The sequence below is a fragment of the Somniosus microcephalus genome, chromosome 1, assembly GCF_052327205.1.
Source record: "Somniosus microcephalus isolate GS21.2 chromosome 1, FLI_Smic_1.0, whole genome shotgun sequence".
Classification (NCBI taxonomy): domain Eukaryota; kingdom Metazoa; phylum Chordata; class Chondrichthyes; order Squaliformes; family Somniosidae; genus Somniosus; species Somniosus microcephalus.
Genome location: NC_140987.1, coordinates 336,760,340 through 336,774,793, shown reverse-complemented (window position 1 = coordinate 336,774,793; position 14,454 = coordinate 336,760,340). Strand labels below are relative to the sequence as shown.

The 14,454-nt window shown below is 47.7% G+C and overlaps 1 pseudogene; it reads left to right on the top strand.

The window, feature by feature from the left end:
* The window catches only part of LOC147124922 (sodium- and chloride-dependent neutral and basic amino acid transporter B(0+)-like), a 643,543-nt pseudogene that overhangs the window by 537,007 nt on the left and 92,082 nt on the right, over positions 1–14,454 (top strand).

Sequence of the window (14,454 nt, the reverse complement as noted above, 5' to 3'; positions counted from 1 at the left end):
AACAAATTCTGTAGTTCATCCATGCGATCTTTGAATGTTTGCGATTGCCTATCCATCGTCAACCCTTTGAGTGACATTACAGACTGTCGAAGTCTCGACTTCCAAGTAAGACTCTTTAAACACAAAGTATCATCAAAGGAAGACTTTGTTAGTTCTTGTATACAAGGGAAGCGGACATGTAGACAATGGCTACGCTGACCACTTCTAAGATCATAGGCAAAAGGTAACATATTTATAGTTAAAGCAAGCCTTCAGAATCACATGATCGAAGTCTGAGATCATAATTAGTAACAAGAAAAATATAGTGTTAGTAAAACTGTAATCAAGGATAAAAAGGACTGGAACAAAAAGGAATGCCCATAGATAGGGTTATCTAATCTATAAGTTCTGTTCTTCTTTGACTCCCTATCCTGGTTTATATATGACTCAAGGACTCTCTTCATCTAGCTATGAGAAAGAGATAGGGAGGCTTACAGTATGTACCTTTGAAGGTCTTTGTTCTAATTAACAGTTGAGGTCATCTTGTTAATTGGAGAGTTCTGCTTTTTCAGCAGAACTAGCAATTACTAATCTATGGAAGCCATTTTGTATTTTCTATTCTGTACCTTGTGAAGCCATTTTGTAATATAAAGGTACACTTCCTCATTCCCCTCTTTTGTCCTTACTAGGACAATCCAATCCTAAGGATTTTACTTTATTCACTGTGCTCTATTCAATTGCCGGGGCCTTTATTGTCTATTGATATATTTTGGGCATATGTCTGCTTTATACTCCTGCAGCTTATGTTAGACTGCAGGTTTTGTTCTATTTTCTGCAGCTTATGTTAGCCTGCAGGTTTCTCCTTTATTTCTTGCAGCTTATGTTAGCCTGCAGGTTGTGCATGACTAAACACCTTCTAAGGAGATAGGGAACAAACAGCTTATAGAGGAGGACTAAAAATATGGTGGTGACCCGCACAGTTTATGCCTGACCTGTGGGGTCTTTATGAGCTCAAGTGCTCCTGGAGTCCTCTTTCTTTTCCCTAGCCTGTTGTTCCCAATCTAGCCCCTAAATGTTTATCCTATTCAATCGTCTCACTTCTTCTCCTAGGGGACCATTCTTCTCCTCTTCTTCATTTACTTCCCTCTGCATCATCATACTTCCTCCTGGTATAGCTGCCTCACCTAGCCTATTGCAACAGCATTTAATCACTGTGAAAAATAGTAGTTGGGCTGATACCACCCCTGAAAGGTATTTAGGTTATACCCCGCCGATTTCCACTGTCCTACATCTGAGGTCTTAGTCGGGTCCCCTGAACTGTTCCGCCTTATCACCCATTCTGCTGTTTCAGATGTATTAAAGGGAATCGATCTTAGGGGAATTCCCCCCATGGTGTGAATAGGCACAAGGGCACAGACCCAACAACTAGATTTGCCACCAGCTTTAGCATATTCGTAAGACATGTACAAAAAAGTATTCACGTGTAATTCTCGTTTCTTTCGGGATCTTTCCCCATCTCCCTGGCATATTAGACTCAGTAGTCCGATTAGTATACAAAATATAAGTAACGTCTTCATTGTTTAAGTCTTTCAAGATTCAATTGTCTCTATTCGGTGCCTTCTTGCAGTGGGAAGCGTGAATCCAGGAAGATCTTTCCTTGACTTTTACAGCTGTATTTGTTGTTAAGAGTACTTGATACGGTCCTTCAAAGATTGGCTGCAGACCGTTCTTTCTCTTGAAGACATTTACATAGACGTTATCTCCTGGTTCCAAGTTATGGCACTTTCCTTCTGCTGGTTCCGTTTGAGCTTCCTTTGCCTGTTGGTGGAAGCTAGAAATACATCTAGTTAATGCAATGCAATAGTTTAGCACACTTTCGTCCATTTTATGAATGTCCATTTGTTTAACCGTAAATGGTGCTGAGAATGGCAGTCTTTGGGGTCGCCCCATGACGATCTCGTGTGGCGACAGTCCAGTTGTCCTGTTAGTTGCTGCTCGCATTATCATCAATGCTAAGGGTAATAGTTCGACCCATTTTAGTCCGGTTTCATTGCTAAGTTTAGCAAGTTTATTCTTCAGTACTCAGTTATATCTTTCTACCAGTACTGAAGATTCCGGATGATGGCTGCAGTGAAAATGCTGGTTAATCTGCAAAGCTTTACATAGTTCTTTTACAATCGTTCCAGTGAAGTGAGATCCTCTGTCACTTGAAAGCTGCTTAGGTATTCCAAACCTTGGTATGATTTCTTTTAACAAGCACTTTGCTACTGTTACAGCATCGTTCTTTTTACATGGAAAGGCTTCGACCCATCTTGAAAACATATCTATAATTACCAACACATACTTAAATCCTAAACATGGAGGTAAATCAATAAAATCCATTTGTAAATTTACAAAAGGGCCTGATGGATTCGGGTGGGAGGCAGACTGTACTTTCTCTGTTTTACCTGGATTCATTTCCTGGCAATTGGTGCACCTTTCACTGATTTGTTTTGCAATTGCCGAAATACCTGGTGCATACCATGTTTGATTAATATAGTCTGCCATCCCCCCTTTGCCCGCATGCGTGAACACATGAACGCATCGGGCAATCCATGGGAGTAAAGATTTAGGGGCTACCATGCGGCCGTCATGGTGTACCCATAGCCCTTCAGACGTTTTAAAACAAAAATCCTTTGCCCAACTTAACACTTCGTCCGAGTTAGCCTGTGACTGAAAGGCTAAAACATCATTAATAGAAGAACATAAGAACATAAGAAATAGGAGCAGGAGTAGGCCAATCAGCCCCTCGAGCCTGCTCCACCATTCAATAAGATCATGGCTGACCTGATCCTAACCTCAAATCTTCTATCACTCTGCATCCACCCGAACCCATGTGATCTCGCGGGAGAGGCGAAAAACCAGATAAAGACCCAATGGCCAATTTGGGAGAAAAAAATCTGGGAAATTCCTCTCCGACCCATCTAGGCGATCGAAATTCTTCCAGGAGATCACTCTGTCCCTATATTTTCTACAGTACTTACCTTCTGTAAAAGCGACCTCCACCCAAGCCAGGAACAGGAATAAAACCATCTCCTGAAATCTAACACAGAATTAGAACACAGTAGGAGCAGAACCAGGCTACATGGCCCCTGGGCCCACTCCACTACCCACAGGGCCATGACCATTCCGAACCTAGACTCATGTCCAATTTCCTGCCCGCTCCCCGTAACCCTTAATTCCCTTTACTTCTAGGAAACTATCTATTTCTGTTTTAAATTTATTTAATGATGTAGCTTCCACAGCTTTCTGGGGCAGCAAATTCCACAAACCTACCACCCTCTGAGTGAAGAAGTTTCTCCTCATCTCAGTTTTGAAAGAGCAGCCCCTTATTCTAAGATTATGCCCCCTAGTTCTAGTTTCACCCTTCATTGGGAACATCCTCACCGCATCCACCCGATCAAGCCCCTTCACAATCTTATATGTTTCAATAAGATCGCCTCTCATTCTTCTGAACTCTAATGAGTAGAGTCCCAATCTACTCAACCTCTCCTCATATGACCACCCCCTCATCCCCGGGATTAACCGAGTGAACCTTCTTTGTACTGACTCGAGAGCAAGTATGTCTTTTCTTAAGTAGGGACACCAAAACTGTATGCAGTATTCCAGGTGCGGTCTCACCAATACCTTGTACAACTGCAGCAATACCTCCCTGTTTTTATATTCCATCCCCCTAGCAATAAAAGCCAACATTCCATTGGCCTTCTTGATCACTTGCTGCACCTGCATACTAACCTTTTGAGTTTCGTGCACCAGGACCCCCAGATCCCTTTGTACTACAGTACTTTCCAGTTTCTTGCCATTAAGATAATAACTTGCTCTATGATTTTTCCTGCCAAAGTGCATAACCTCACACTTTCCAGTATTGTATTCCATCTGCCAAATCTCTGCTCACTTACTTAGCCTGTCTATGTCCCTTTGCAGGTTTTTTATGTCCTCCTCACTCACTACTTTCCGTCCCATCTTTGTATCATCTGCAAACTTTGATATGTTACACTCGGTCCCCTCCTCCAAATCGTTAATATAGATTGTAAAGAGTTGGGGACCCAGCACTGACCCCTGCGGTGGGTCATTGTCTGATTTCTGTTGACGCAGAACAAGGGCTGAAACTTGTGGCCCTGTCTCAGACAAAGCTGCTGACTTAGCAGCTCTATCTGCTCGTTCGTTACCCAGTGCTATCTGATCCTGACTACCTGTATGAGCCTGACATTTAATAACTGAAATTTTAGTGGGACACATTAGAGCCTTTAAAAGATTATCGATTTGTTCGGCATTCTTAATAGTTGATCCTGAAGAGGTTAAAAATCCCCTTCATTTCCAGATCTGTCCGTAATCATGAGCAACCCCAAAAGCGTACCCGGAGTCAGTATAAATGTTAACAGTTTGATCAGTAGCCAATATACAAGCTCTTGTAAGAGCGAAGAGTTCTGCTTGTTGCGCTGAAAAGGATTGAGGTAGTGAGAGCGCTTCTACAATCGAGTGATCATCTGATATGGCATATCCAGCCCTCGGTGATCCCTTGTTATCCCTAAGGGCTGACCCGTCTACGTAGTACGCTAAGTCACTATTGGAAATAGGAGTTTCTGATAAATCTGTTCGGGGCTTAGTCACCAATTGGGTGATCGTTTCGCAGCAAACACGGAGGACCATTGGCCCTAGATCTCTTGGGTGACAGCCGTTTGCGACAGCGAGAGTGCAGTGTGGTTTAGAGTCCTTGACTTGAAACAGTTCCCATGCTTCTGGAGTTAACGTTACGGCAGCTGCTATTCCTTCAGGTCCAATAAAGATTGTCCGAATTTTAAACAGGAAGTTCTGGCCCAAAAAGGGTTTGTAACAGTCTTTTATAGTCGTGTCCTTTCCCGTGTCGTCATAAAAGGCAGTGCAATGCAGATTCATGTGCCAGCTGTCTAATTTCAAATCCTTCTGGTACTCTGAGGCTGTTCTTGAGGCACATTGCAGTGCTCCTACAATCATCATTAATGTGTGGCTTAATTCTTGGTTTTTGTTTGTCCACTGGTAGACGATGGGAAAGGGGAGCATTCTTGTAAAGGGCACATAGTACATCTATCGGTAGGGATGTGCACCTGCAGTCCTTTTTCTGAACAAATTATTGTTGCCTGCATTTTGCACAGCACTGACTCCTTGCAGCGTCGCGCTGTCCTCGCCTCCCGCTGTATTTATCTGTCTCGGGTACTGCCAACTCCTCGCAGCTCGGCGCTGTCCTTGTCTCCCGCTCTATTTATCTATCTCGGGTACCACCGACTCCTCGCATCTCAGCGCTGTCCTCGCCTCCCGCTGTATTTATCTGTCTCGGGTACCGTCGACTCCTCACAGCTCGGCGCTGTCCTCATCTCCCGCTGTATTTATCTGTCTCGGGTACCACCGACTCCTCGCAGCTCGGCGCTGTCCTCGCCTCCCGCTATATTTATCTGTCTCGGGTGCCGCCGACTCCTCACAAGGTACAGCTGAATCCATGTGAAAGAATTTATTTCAAATAAATCATTTCTAATCAAAGCTCTTGTTCCTCATTCCATTTTAAGGTGTGGGGATCACTATGATCATTGTAACTATAATTTCCAACATTGCCTACAACTGCATCATTGGCTACAGCCTGTTCTACTTGTTTGCTTCCTTCCAATCCCCCCTGCCGTGGGCAGACTGCTTCAGTTGGTGGGGAGCAGATGGAACATGCAGCAGGACTCCCAAAGGTACTGTATTAACTTCTATTGGGTAAAGTACAGACACCGACTGTTCATTTTTCATTCTGTTGGTCTGAGTGAGTGAGAAAAGTTGACAATAGTTTCAATGGCCATCTTCATTTTGACCATACAGCAGAAATGTTTGGATAGAAATCAGCAGCAGGAACCGTGTTACTGAGTCACTGGGCTTTCAGGATAGTCAGTAATAAATGTTATTGAACAAGAGAAATATTTTAAGAAATCTAGTTGATCTCTGATGTGCCTTCAATAACCACAAAACTAGAAGTTATAGGCTTAAACAAGTTGGCTTTTAATCATTAAGATCAGAGCTACATCTCAACACACCGACTGGCTCACAGGGATGAGTCATACAGATCCGGGGATCTTTATGTAAGAGAAGTCAGGGGCGGAGCCAAGAGCCAAGACTTGGAACCTTCCAGGTTAGTCAGGAAAGAGGAAGTGAAACTATACACAGTGTGGGGGAGGGTAATATACATGAGTACAGGAAATACAGGATCAAGACAAACAGATTTCATTACATTCACCCCTTCTTTAGATTTAGTCCATCGGGGTGATGTTTCTTAAAAGTTGGTATAAGTGAGTCTGTCAGGAGGTTTTGCGGTTCTCAGTGATCGGCACAAAGCCGGTTGGGGTGCCTCTAGGGGAGTGGATTCTGGTTCCTCCGCTGTCCGGGCCTCCGCAGTGTCTTCCAGGTTATCTGCAGTGTCCTCCAGGTTAAAGTTGGGTATTGATACCTCTGGGCGTCCTGTCTCTTTTTGGTGTAGGTTTTCCTCGGGTAGTCTCTCATCGTTCTCTCCGCTCCCCGAGGGAGCGAGGTCTTTTATGGAAACAGTGTCCTCTCGCCCGTCAGAGTATTCGATATAGGCGTACTGAGGGTTTGCATGGAGGAGCTGTACCTTTTCCACAAGGGGGTCCGTTTTATGGCCTCTCACTTGCTTCCGCAATAGTACTGTCCCCGGAGATGTCAGCCACGCGGGTAGAGATATGCCCGAGGTGGATTTCCGGGGGAAAACGAACATCTTTTCATGAGGGGTAGCATTAGTGGCTGTACATAACAGAGACCTTATGGAGTGGAGCACGTCTGGGAGGACTTCCTGCCAGCGGGAGGTCGGAAGGCCTTTTGACTTTAAGGCTAACGTGACAGCCTTCCAAACAGTAGCATTCTCCCTTTCCACTTGCCCATTACCCCGGGGGTTGTAGCTAGTGGTTCTGCTAGTGGCTATCCCCTTTGAGAGCAAGAACTGTCGCAGTTCGTCACTCATGAATGACGTCCCCCTATCACTGTGTATGTAGTTCGGCATGCCAAACATGCAGAATAGATTACAGAGACACTTGATGACCGTGGCACTGGTCATGTCTGGGCAGGGAATGGCGAAGGGGAAGCGGGAATATTCATTGATGATATTGAGGAAGTATACGTTACGGTCGGCAGAGGGAAGGGGTCCCTTGAAGTCCAGACTTAGGTGCTCGAATGGCCGTGTGGCTTTGATAAGGTGTGCACGGTCAGGCCTGTAGAAACGAAGCTTGCATTCCGCACAGATGCGGCAGGCTCTGGTCATTGCCCTGACCTCCTCGATGGAGTGGGGCAGATTGCGGGACTTTATAAAATGGTATAGTCGGGTGACCCCTGGGTGACAGAGGTCGTTGTGGAGACCCTGTAATTTGTCCGTATGAATGCTGGCACACATTCCCCGCGATAAGGCGTCTGGGGGTTCATTAAGGGCTCCCGGTCTGTACATAATATCATAGTCGAACGTGGATAGTTCGATCCTCCACCTGAGTATTTTGTCATTCTTGATTTTCCCCCTTTGTTTGTTATTAAACATGAAAGCCACTGACCGCTGGTCGGTGAGCAGGGTGAAACGTTTGCCGGCTAGGTAGTGTCTCCAGTGCCGCACTGCCTCCACTATAGCCTGTGCCTCCTCCTCGACAGAAGAGTGCCTGATTTCAGGTCCCTGAAGGGTTCGGGAGAAGAAGGCCACAGGTCTCCCAGCCTGATTGAGGGTCGCAGCTAAGGCAAAGTCTGACGCATCGCTTTCGACTTGAAAGGGAATGCTTTCGTCCACTGCACACAGTGCAGCCCTTTCAATGTCCTGTTTGATACTGGTGAAAGCCTACCGAGCTTCAGCTGATAGTGGGAAGGACGTCGATTTAATGAGGGGTTGGGCCTTATCAGAGTAATTGGGCACCCATTGGGCATAATACGAAAAAAATCCCAGGCACCTTTTTAAAGCTTTGGGATTTTGTGGCAGGGGCAGTTCCTTTAGGGGGCATAATCGGTCAGGGTCCGGTCCAATCACCCCATCTTCCACCACACAGCCAAGGATACAGAGACGGGTTGTGTTGAAGACACATTTGTCTTCGTTGTAGGTTAGATTAAGCTTTAGGGCAGTTTTTAAAAATCTCGCAAGATTTAGATCGTGGTCTTGCTGGTTGTGCCCGCAGATAGTGACATTGTCCAGATAGGGGTAGGTAGCTTGTAGTTTATTCTCGTCAACCATGCGGTCCATCTCACGTTGGAAGACCGAGACCCCATTTGTTACCCCGAAGGGCACTCTGAGAAAATGGTAGAGGCGTCCGTTCGCCTCAAAGGCGGTGTATGGGCGGTCCTCCGTTCTAATGGGGAGCTGGTGATACGTGGATTTGAGGTCGATAGTCGAGAAGACTCGGTATTGCGCAATCTGGTTGACCATTTCTGATATGCGGGGTAAAGGGTAGGCGTCCAGCTGGGTATAAATATTAACAGTCTGGCTGTAGTCAATTACCATCCGTTTCTTTTCGCTATTTTTAACTATGACTACTTGGGCACGCCACGGACTGGTACTGCATTCAATAATGCCTTCCCGCAGGAGTCTGTCCACTTCCGCCTTGATAAAGTGTCTGTCTTCCAGACTGTACCGTCTACTTTTGGTCCCTATGGGCCTACAGTTCGGAGCGACATTAGCGAATAAAGAGGGCGGGCTGATTTTTAAGGTTGATAGGCCACAGACTGTGAGTGGCGGCTGGGACCCGCCATATGCTAGCGTGACACTTTCGTGGTGGCACTGGAAGTCCAGGCCCAAGATTACATTAACACAGAGTTCTGGCATCACGAGGAGTTTAAAATCCTTGTAGTCCGTGCCTTTTACAGTCAGTGTTACCACACAGTAGCCCAAAATGTCCGAAATGTGGGGCTTAGCAGCCATAGCAATTCTGCTCCGTGTAGGGGTTACCGTTAATGAGTGCCGCCGTACCAGGCTAGGGTGGATAAAACTCTCGGTACTCCCACAGTCAATTAAACATTTCGTTAAATTCCCGTTTACCTGTATGTCCATCATGGATTTTGTCAACGGGTGTGGCCTGGATTGATCCACCGTGATCGAAGCCACTGTTGGGCCCTGGGCGGCCGTTGAGTCGGGAAAAGATGGCGGATCCCAAGATGGCGGCCCGCACAGCACGCACGAGGCAGTGACGGAGTTGGAAATCGGATTCCCCCTGCAGACTTTGCTAAAATGCCCCTTTTTCTTACATTTGAAGCATGTAGTGTCCTTCGCTGGGCATCGTTGTCTGGGGTGCTTGGCCTGGCCGCAGAAGTAGCATTTCGGGCCTCAAGACATTGCCGCTGTAGTAGGACTCCTGGGTGAACTTCTGTGTGGGGACTCCGGCGGTGTAGAGCTGGTCTGCGACCTGGATGGGGAAGATGGCTGATTCCAAGACGGCGGCCCGCTTGGCGCGCACGAGGCGGTGAGGGCCGCATGGCCGGAAGAATAAGAGTCAGAGTTTTTCTGGGCCACGTCCAGCGATCGCGCAGTGGCCACTGCCTTTTTTAAGTCCAGGACCTCCTTCTCCAGCAGTCTCTGCCGGATATAATTCGATTTGAGGCCCGTGATGAAGGAATCGCGGACCAATTCGTCAGAGTACACGTTGGCCGTCACGGCCTTGCAGTTACAGTCCTGGACCAAGTCCTTTAGGCCCTGTAAGAAATCGTCCATTGATTCCTCAGGTTGCTGCCTGCGTGTAGCCAGCAGATGTCTGGCGTACACTTCGTTTACCGGCCTCTGGTATTGGGCCTTCAGGATAGTGATGGCCTCCGTGTAAGAGGTGGTGTCCCGGATGAACGAATAAATCCGATGACTAACGCGAGTAGTCAGTAGACTCAGTTTATCTACCTCGCTAGCGGATGAGGCCCTCGCGAAGAGTTTGAAGTATTTGAGCCAGTGTCCAAATTGATTTGATGCTTCAGCAGAATGTGGATCCAAGTCCAGACGCTCTGGTTTTAGGAGTCGATCCATCCTAGTATTCTTTAGTGATTAAAATTGATGTGCCTTCAATAACCACAAAACTAGAAGTTATAGGCTTAAACAAGTTGGCTTTTAATCACTAAGATCAGAGCTACATCTCAACACACCGACTGGCTCACAGGGATGAGTCATACAGATCCGGGGATCTTTATGTAAGAGAAGTCAGGGGCGGAGCCAAGAGCCAAGACCTGGAACATTCCAGGTTAGTCAGGAAAGAGGAAGTGAAACTATACACAGTGTGGGGGAGGGTAATACATGAGTACAGGGAATACAGGATCAAGACAAACAGATTTCATTACAATCTCCCATGGAGTTGCTCATTGGCCAAAGTAAAAAAACAGTGGCTTGTAGGAATGTCTAGTTCCTATCCAAAGACTGAGGTCCACTCAGGCGATCAAACAAAACAAAGTTTAATGGAAACTAACAGGTTTAAACAAGTAACTACAGGAGAACATCGAGTGTAGGTCTGCCCAGTTCGGAGGCTCCACGCTGACTGCTTAGGGCAGTCCCATGGTTGACGTCATGACGTCATCACGTTCTTCCCGCCAGTGGGGGATCACGTGATGAACAGCGTGACGTCATCACGTTTACCCGCGCTGTTAAAGTAACACACTCTGTACAAGTAAACAGTATAAATAAAGATACAGACTCAGGCTGCAGCTAACATGTTGTTAAAGGGAATTATATACAAACAATCTGAGTCCTTTAGTGGCTCCGCCACATGCACCCCCCCCCCAGAATTGTCTTTAACAGCAAAAGTGAGATGGCGAGGAGGCCTGGCAAGCCTGTCCGAGTGACTTCTGTAACCCTGAAGTGGAAGCTGATGGGCGGTGGTCGAGCTGATGGCCGGTTGTGGTGGATCTGGCACGGCGACTGTGGGTGGTCGGCCACTTTTTGGCGGTTGAGCGATCTTGACTGGGCGGTCCAGGTCTAAGTGTGCCGGCTTCAACCGGTCAACCGAAATGTGATCCGGTTTACCTCCGATATCAACCAAAAAGGTTTTGTCTCCCGGCTCTATGACGCGGAAGGGACCAGTGTAAGGAGGCTTGAGCGGATCCCGGTGAGCGTCGTGGCGGATAAAAACGTACTCGGCGCTTTTCAGCTCAGTTGGGACGTGGGAGCTCTGTAAGCTGTGATGCGACGTAGGCACTGGCACGAAACATCTGGCTGCTTCCTGGTGGCTGACGAGTTGCTGGGATGCGGACCATGGCTCTGTTGGAAACGGGAGGAAATCCCCTGGTACTCGTAGTGGCTGGCCATATACGAGTTCCGCCGAGGACGATTGCAAATCTTCTTTGGGCATCATACGAAGACCCAAAAGGACCCATGGAAGTCTGTCCACCCATCCCATGCCTTGAAGACTGGCCCGCAGAGCGGCTTTGAGCGACCTGTGGAATCGCTCGCACAGGCCGTTCGCCTGTGGATGATAGACGGTGGTGCGATGTAGTTTGGTGCTATTGTGAGGATGTGTGTAAAACCTTGAGAAGGTGGAAGCGGCCCCACAAGGTCCACATGCACGTGGTCGAACCGACGCTCCGGAACAGCGAAAGTGGCCAATGGAGCTTTTACATGATGCTGTACCTTGGCCTTTTGGCAGACCACGCAGGTTTTGGCCCAGTCGCGGACATCCATATGCATACCCCTCCAGACAAATTTTGACGACATCAGCCTTTGCGAGGCCTTCAGGCCAGGGTGTGACAACCCGTGTATGGCGTCGAACACTTTTCGGCGCCAGGCGACTGGTACGATAGGGCGGGGAGTTCCCATGGAGACGTCGCAAAGTAGCGTGGTGCTTGCGGCATGGAATTTGACGTCGGCCGCTTGGAAGCTAGAGGGGCTGGTTCTGTATGCTTGGACCTCTGGGTCTGAGGCTTGATCCGCAGCCATGAGGGCATAGTCAATTCCGAGTTGGACTGCGTGAACATTCGCGCAGGAGAGGCAATCCGCCACCAGGTTGTCTTTGCCGGACAAATGCTGAATGTCCGTGGTGAATTCTGAAATGAACGTCAGGTGATGTTGTTGCCGAGCTGACCACGGTTCGGTGGTCTTGGCCATAGCGTACGTTAGTGGCTTGTGGTCTACAAAAGCCGTGACCGGATGTCCCTCTAGTAAGAACCGGAAATGGCGGATGTCTAGAAAAAGGGCCAGCAACTCCCAGTCGAAAGTGCTGTACTTTCTTTCGTTTCGCTGTAGCTGACGGCTGAAAAACGACAGCGGTTGCCACGTCCCATTCCCCCACTGTTCCTGCACTGCACCGATGGCGTAGTCTGGCGTGTTGGTGGTAAGGGCGATGGTGGCCCCTGGAATCTGATAATTCCCTGCCCCCATTTTTCATGCAGTATGATTTTTGCCATTCCCATTTGTAACATTTTATCTTTCCTGCCTCTTACAAAAGTACAGGATGTTCTTTCTGTTTCTTCCTCCCCTCCTAACCACCGCGCCCCCCCTGTCTCTGCACCTGCTTAATATCTGTTACATCTCCAGTTTTTTCCAGTTCTGATGAAGGGTCCCAGACCTGAAACGTTAACTCTGTTTCTCTCTCCACGGATGCTGCCTGGCCTGCTGAGCATTTCCAGCATTTTCTGTTGTTATTTTAGTATAAATAAAGATACAGACTCAGGCTGTAGCTAACATGTTGTTAAAGGGAATTATATACAAACGATCTGATTCCTTTAGTGGCTCCACCACAGGCTCTTTCTTCCTGTAACAGTCTCTCTGCGCATAGAATCATAGAATGGTTACAGCACAGAAGGAGGCCATTCAGCCCATCAAGCCTGTGCCAGCTCTCTGCAAGAGCACTTCAGCTAGTCCCACTCCCCCACCCTTTCTCCGTAGCACTGCAAATGTTTTTCTTCAGGTACTTATCCAATTCCCTTTCGAAAGCCATGATTGAATCTGTCTCCAACACCCTTTCAGGCAGTGCATTCCAGATCCTAACCAGTCGCTGCATATAAAAGTTTTTCCTCAAGTCGCCTTTGCTTCTTTTTGCCAATCACCTTAAATCTGTGTCCTCTGGTTCTCGACCCTTCCACCAATGGGAACAGTTTCTCCATCTACTCTGTCTAGACTCATCATGATTTTGACTACCTCTATCAAATCTCGTCTCAACCTTCTCTGCGCTAAGGAGTACAACCCCAGTTTCTCCAGCCTATCTACGTAACTGAAGTCCCTCATCCCTGGAACCATTCTTGTAACTCTCTTCTGCACCCTCTCTAAGGCCTTCACATCCTTCCTAAAGTGTGGTACCCAGAATTGGACACAATACTCCCGTTGAGGTTGGACCAGTATTTTAAAAACGTTCATCATAACTTCTTTGTTTTTGTACTCTATGGCCTTGATTTTCATTGGACCGTGAGGCAGGCTTTGAGGCGGACGGGGGGTTAAAATCGCAAAAAATGGCGGGCGGGACACCTCCGCCTGGTTCCCGACTCCGAGCAATTTTAACTCAGGCGTGTCTGATGGTCCCGACTCCGTCCCGCATCCAACAGGCGGGACTGATATTTAAGGCTCTTAATTACCACTAAATGTCCTTTATAAACCTATTTTAACAGGCCCTTGAAATTTTAACCCTTTTCCCACGTAAAAGACGCCTGGTGGGAATCACGAATGTGACACCTGGCGGGAGCACTATTGCATTGGTGACTTTCAACTGCAGGTCAAACATTAAAGTTGAGATTTGATCAGCCATGATTTGCAGGTGGCAGGACTTAGTGGTCTCAGGTCTGGGGCAACGTTTACAAGGCTTAACCACACCTGTGGAAGGTTGGTGCCTCACACCCATCTCCATTGTGACCTTCTGGGAAACCCGTCTCGCCACCTTCACTCAGAGCTTCCTCAACAGAGGCATATACCAGAAGCATGGGAGCCATTTATTTCCTTCCCATCTGGGCATTAGAGGAGCTCGAGCACCAACCGCGGCACCAGCAGAACCAGGAACAACAGCAGCACCAGCAACAGCAGCAGCAGCAGGAGTGCCAGGCTGCTGCTCACCCACCTGAAGCTGCACAGGCCAGAAGGGGCCAGCGCCTGGAAGCCCGTCAGCGCAGGAGATACCCCCCCAAACAGGGTCTACAGAGGCAGGGTCAGCTACCTCAACATGTCTGAGCAGCAGTGCTAAAGGCGGCTCCGGCTTTCACGAGAGGTAGTGACTGACATCCGCGCAATGCTACAGCAAGACCTGCTGCCCAGAGGACCAGGTGGACAACCATTACCAGTGGCCATCAAAGTCAGCACTGCACTCAACTTTTTTGCCTCAGGCTCATTCAGGGATCAGCAGCAGACATCAGCAGCATCTCCCAAGCGGTTGCACACACTTGCATCACGCAGGTAACCGATGCCCTCTTTGCCCTCTGTTAAGTATGTGTATTGTATTGAACAATTAACACAAAGACTTAAACGTATAACTCAAACAGGTCTTTACTGGTTGGAGGTAGGGA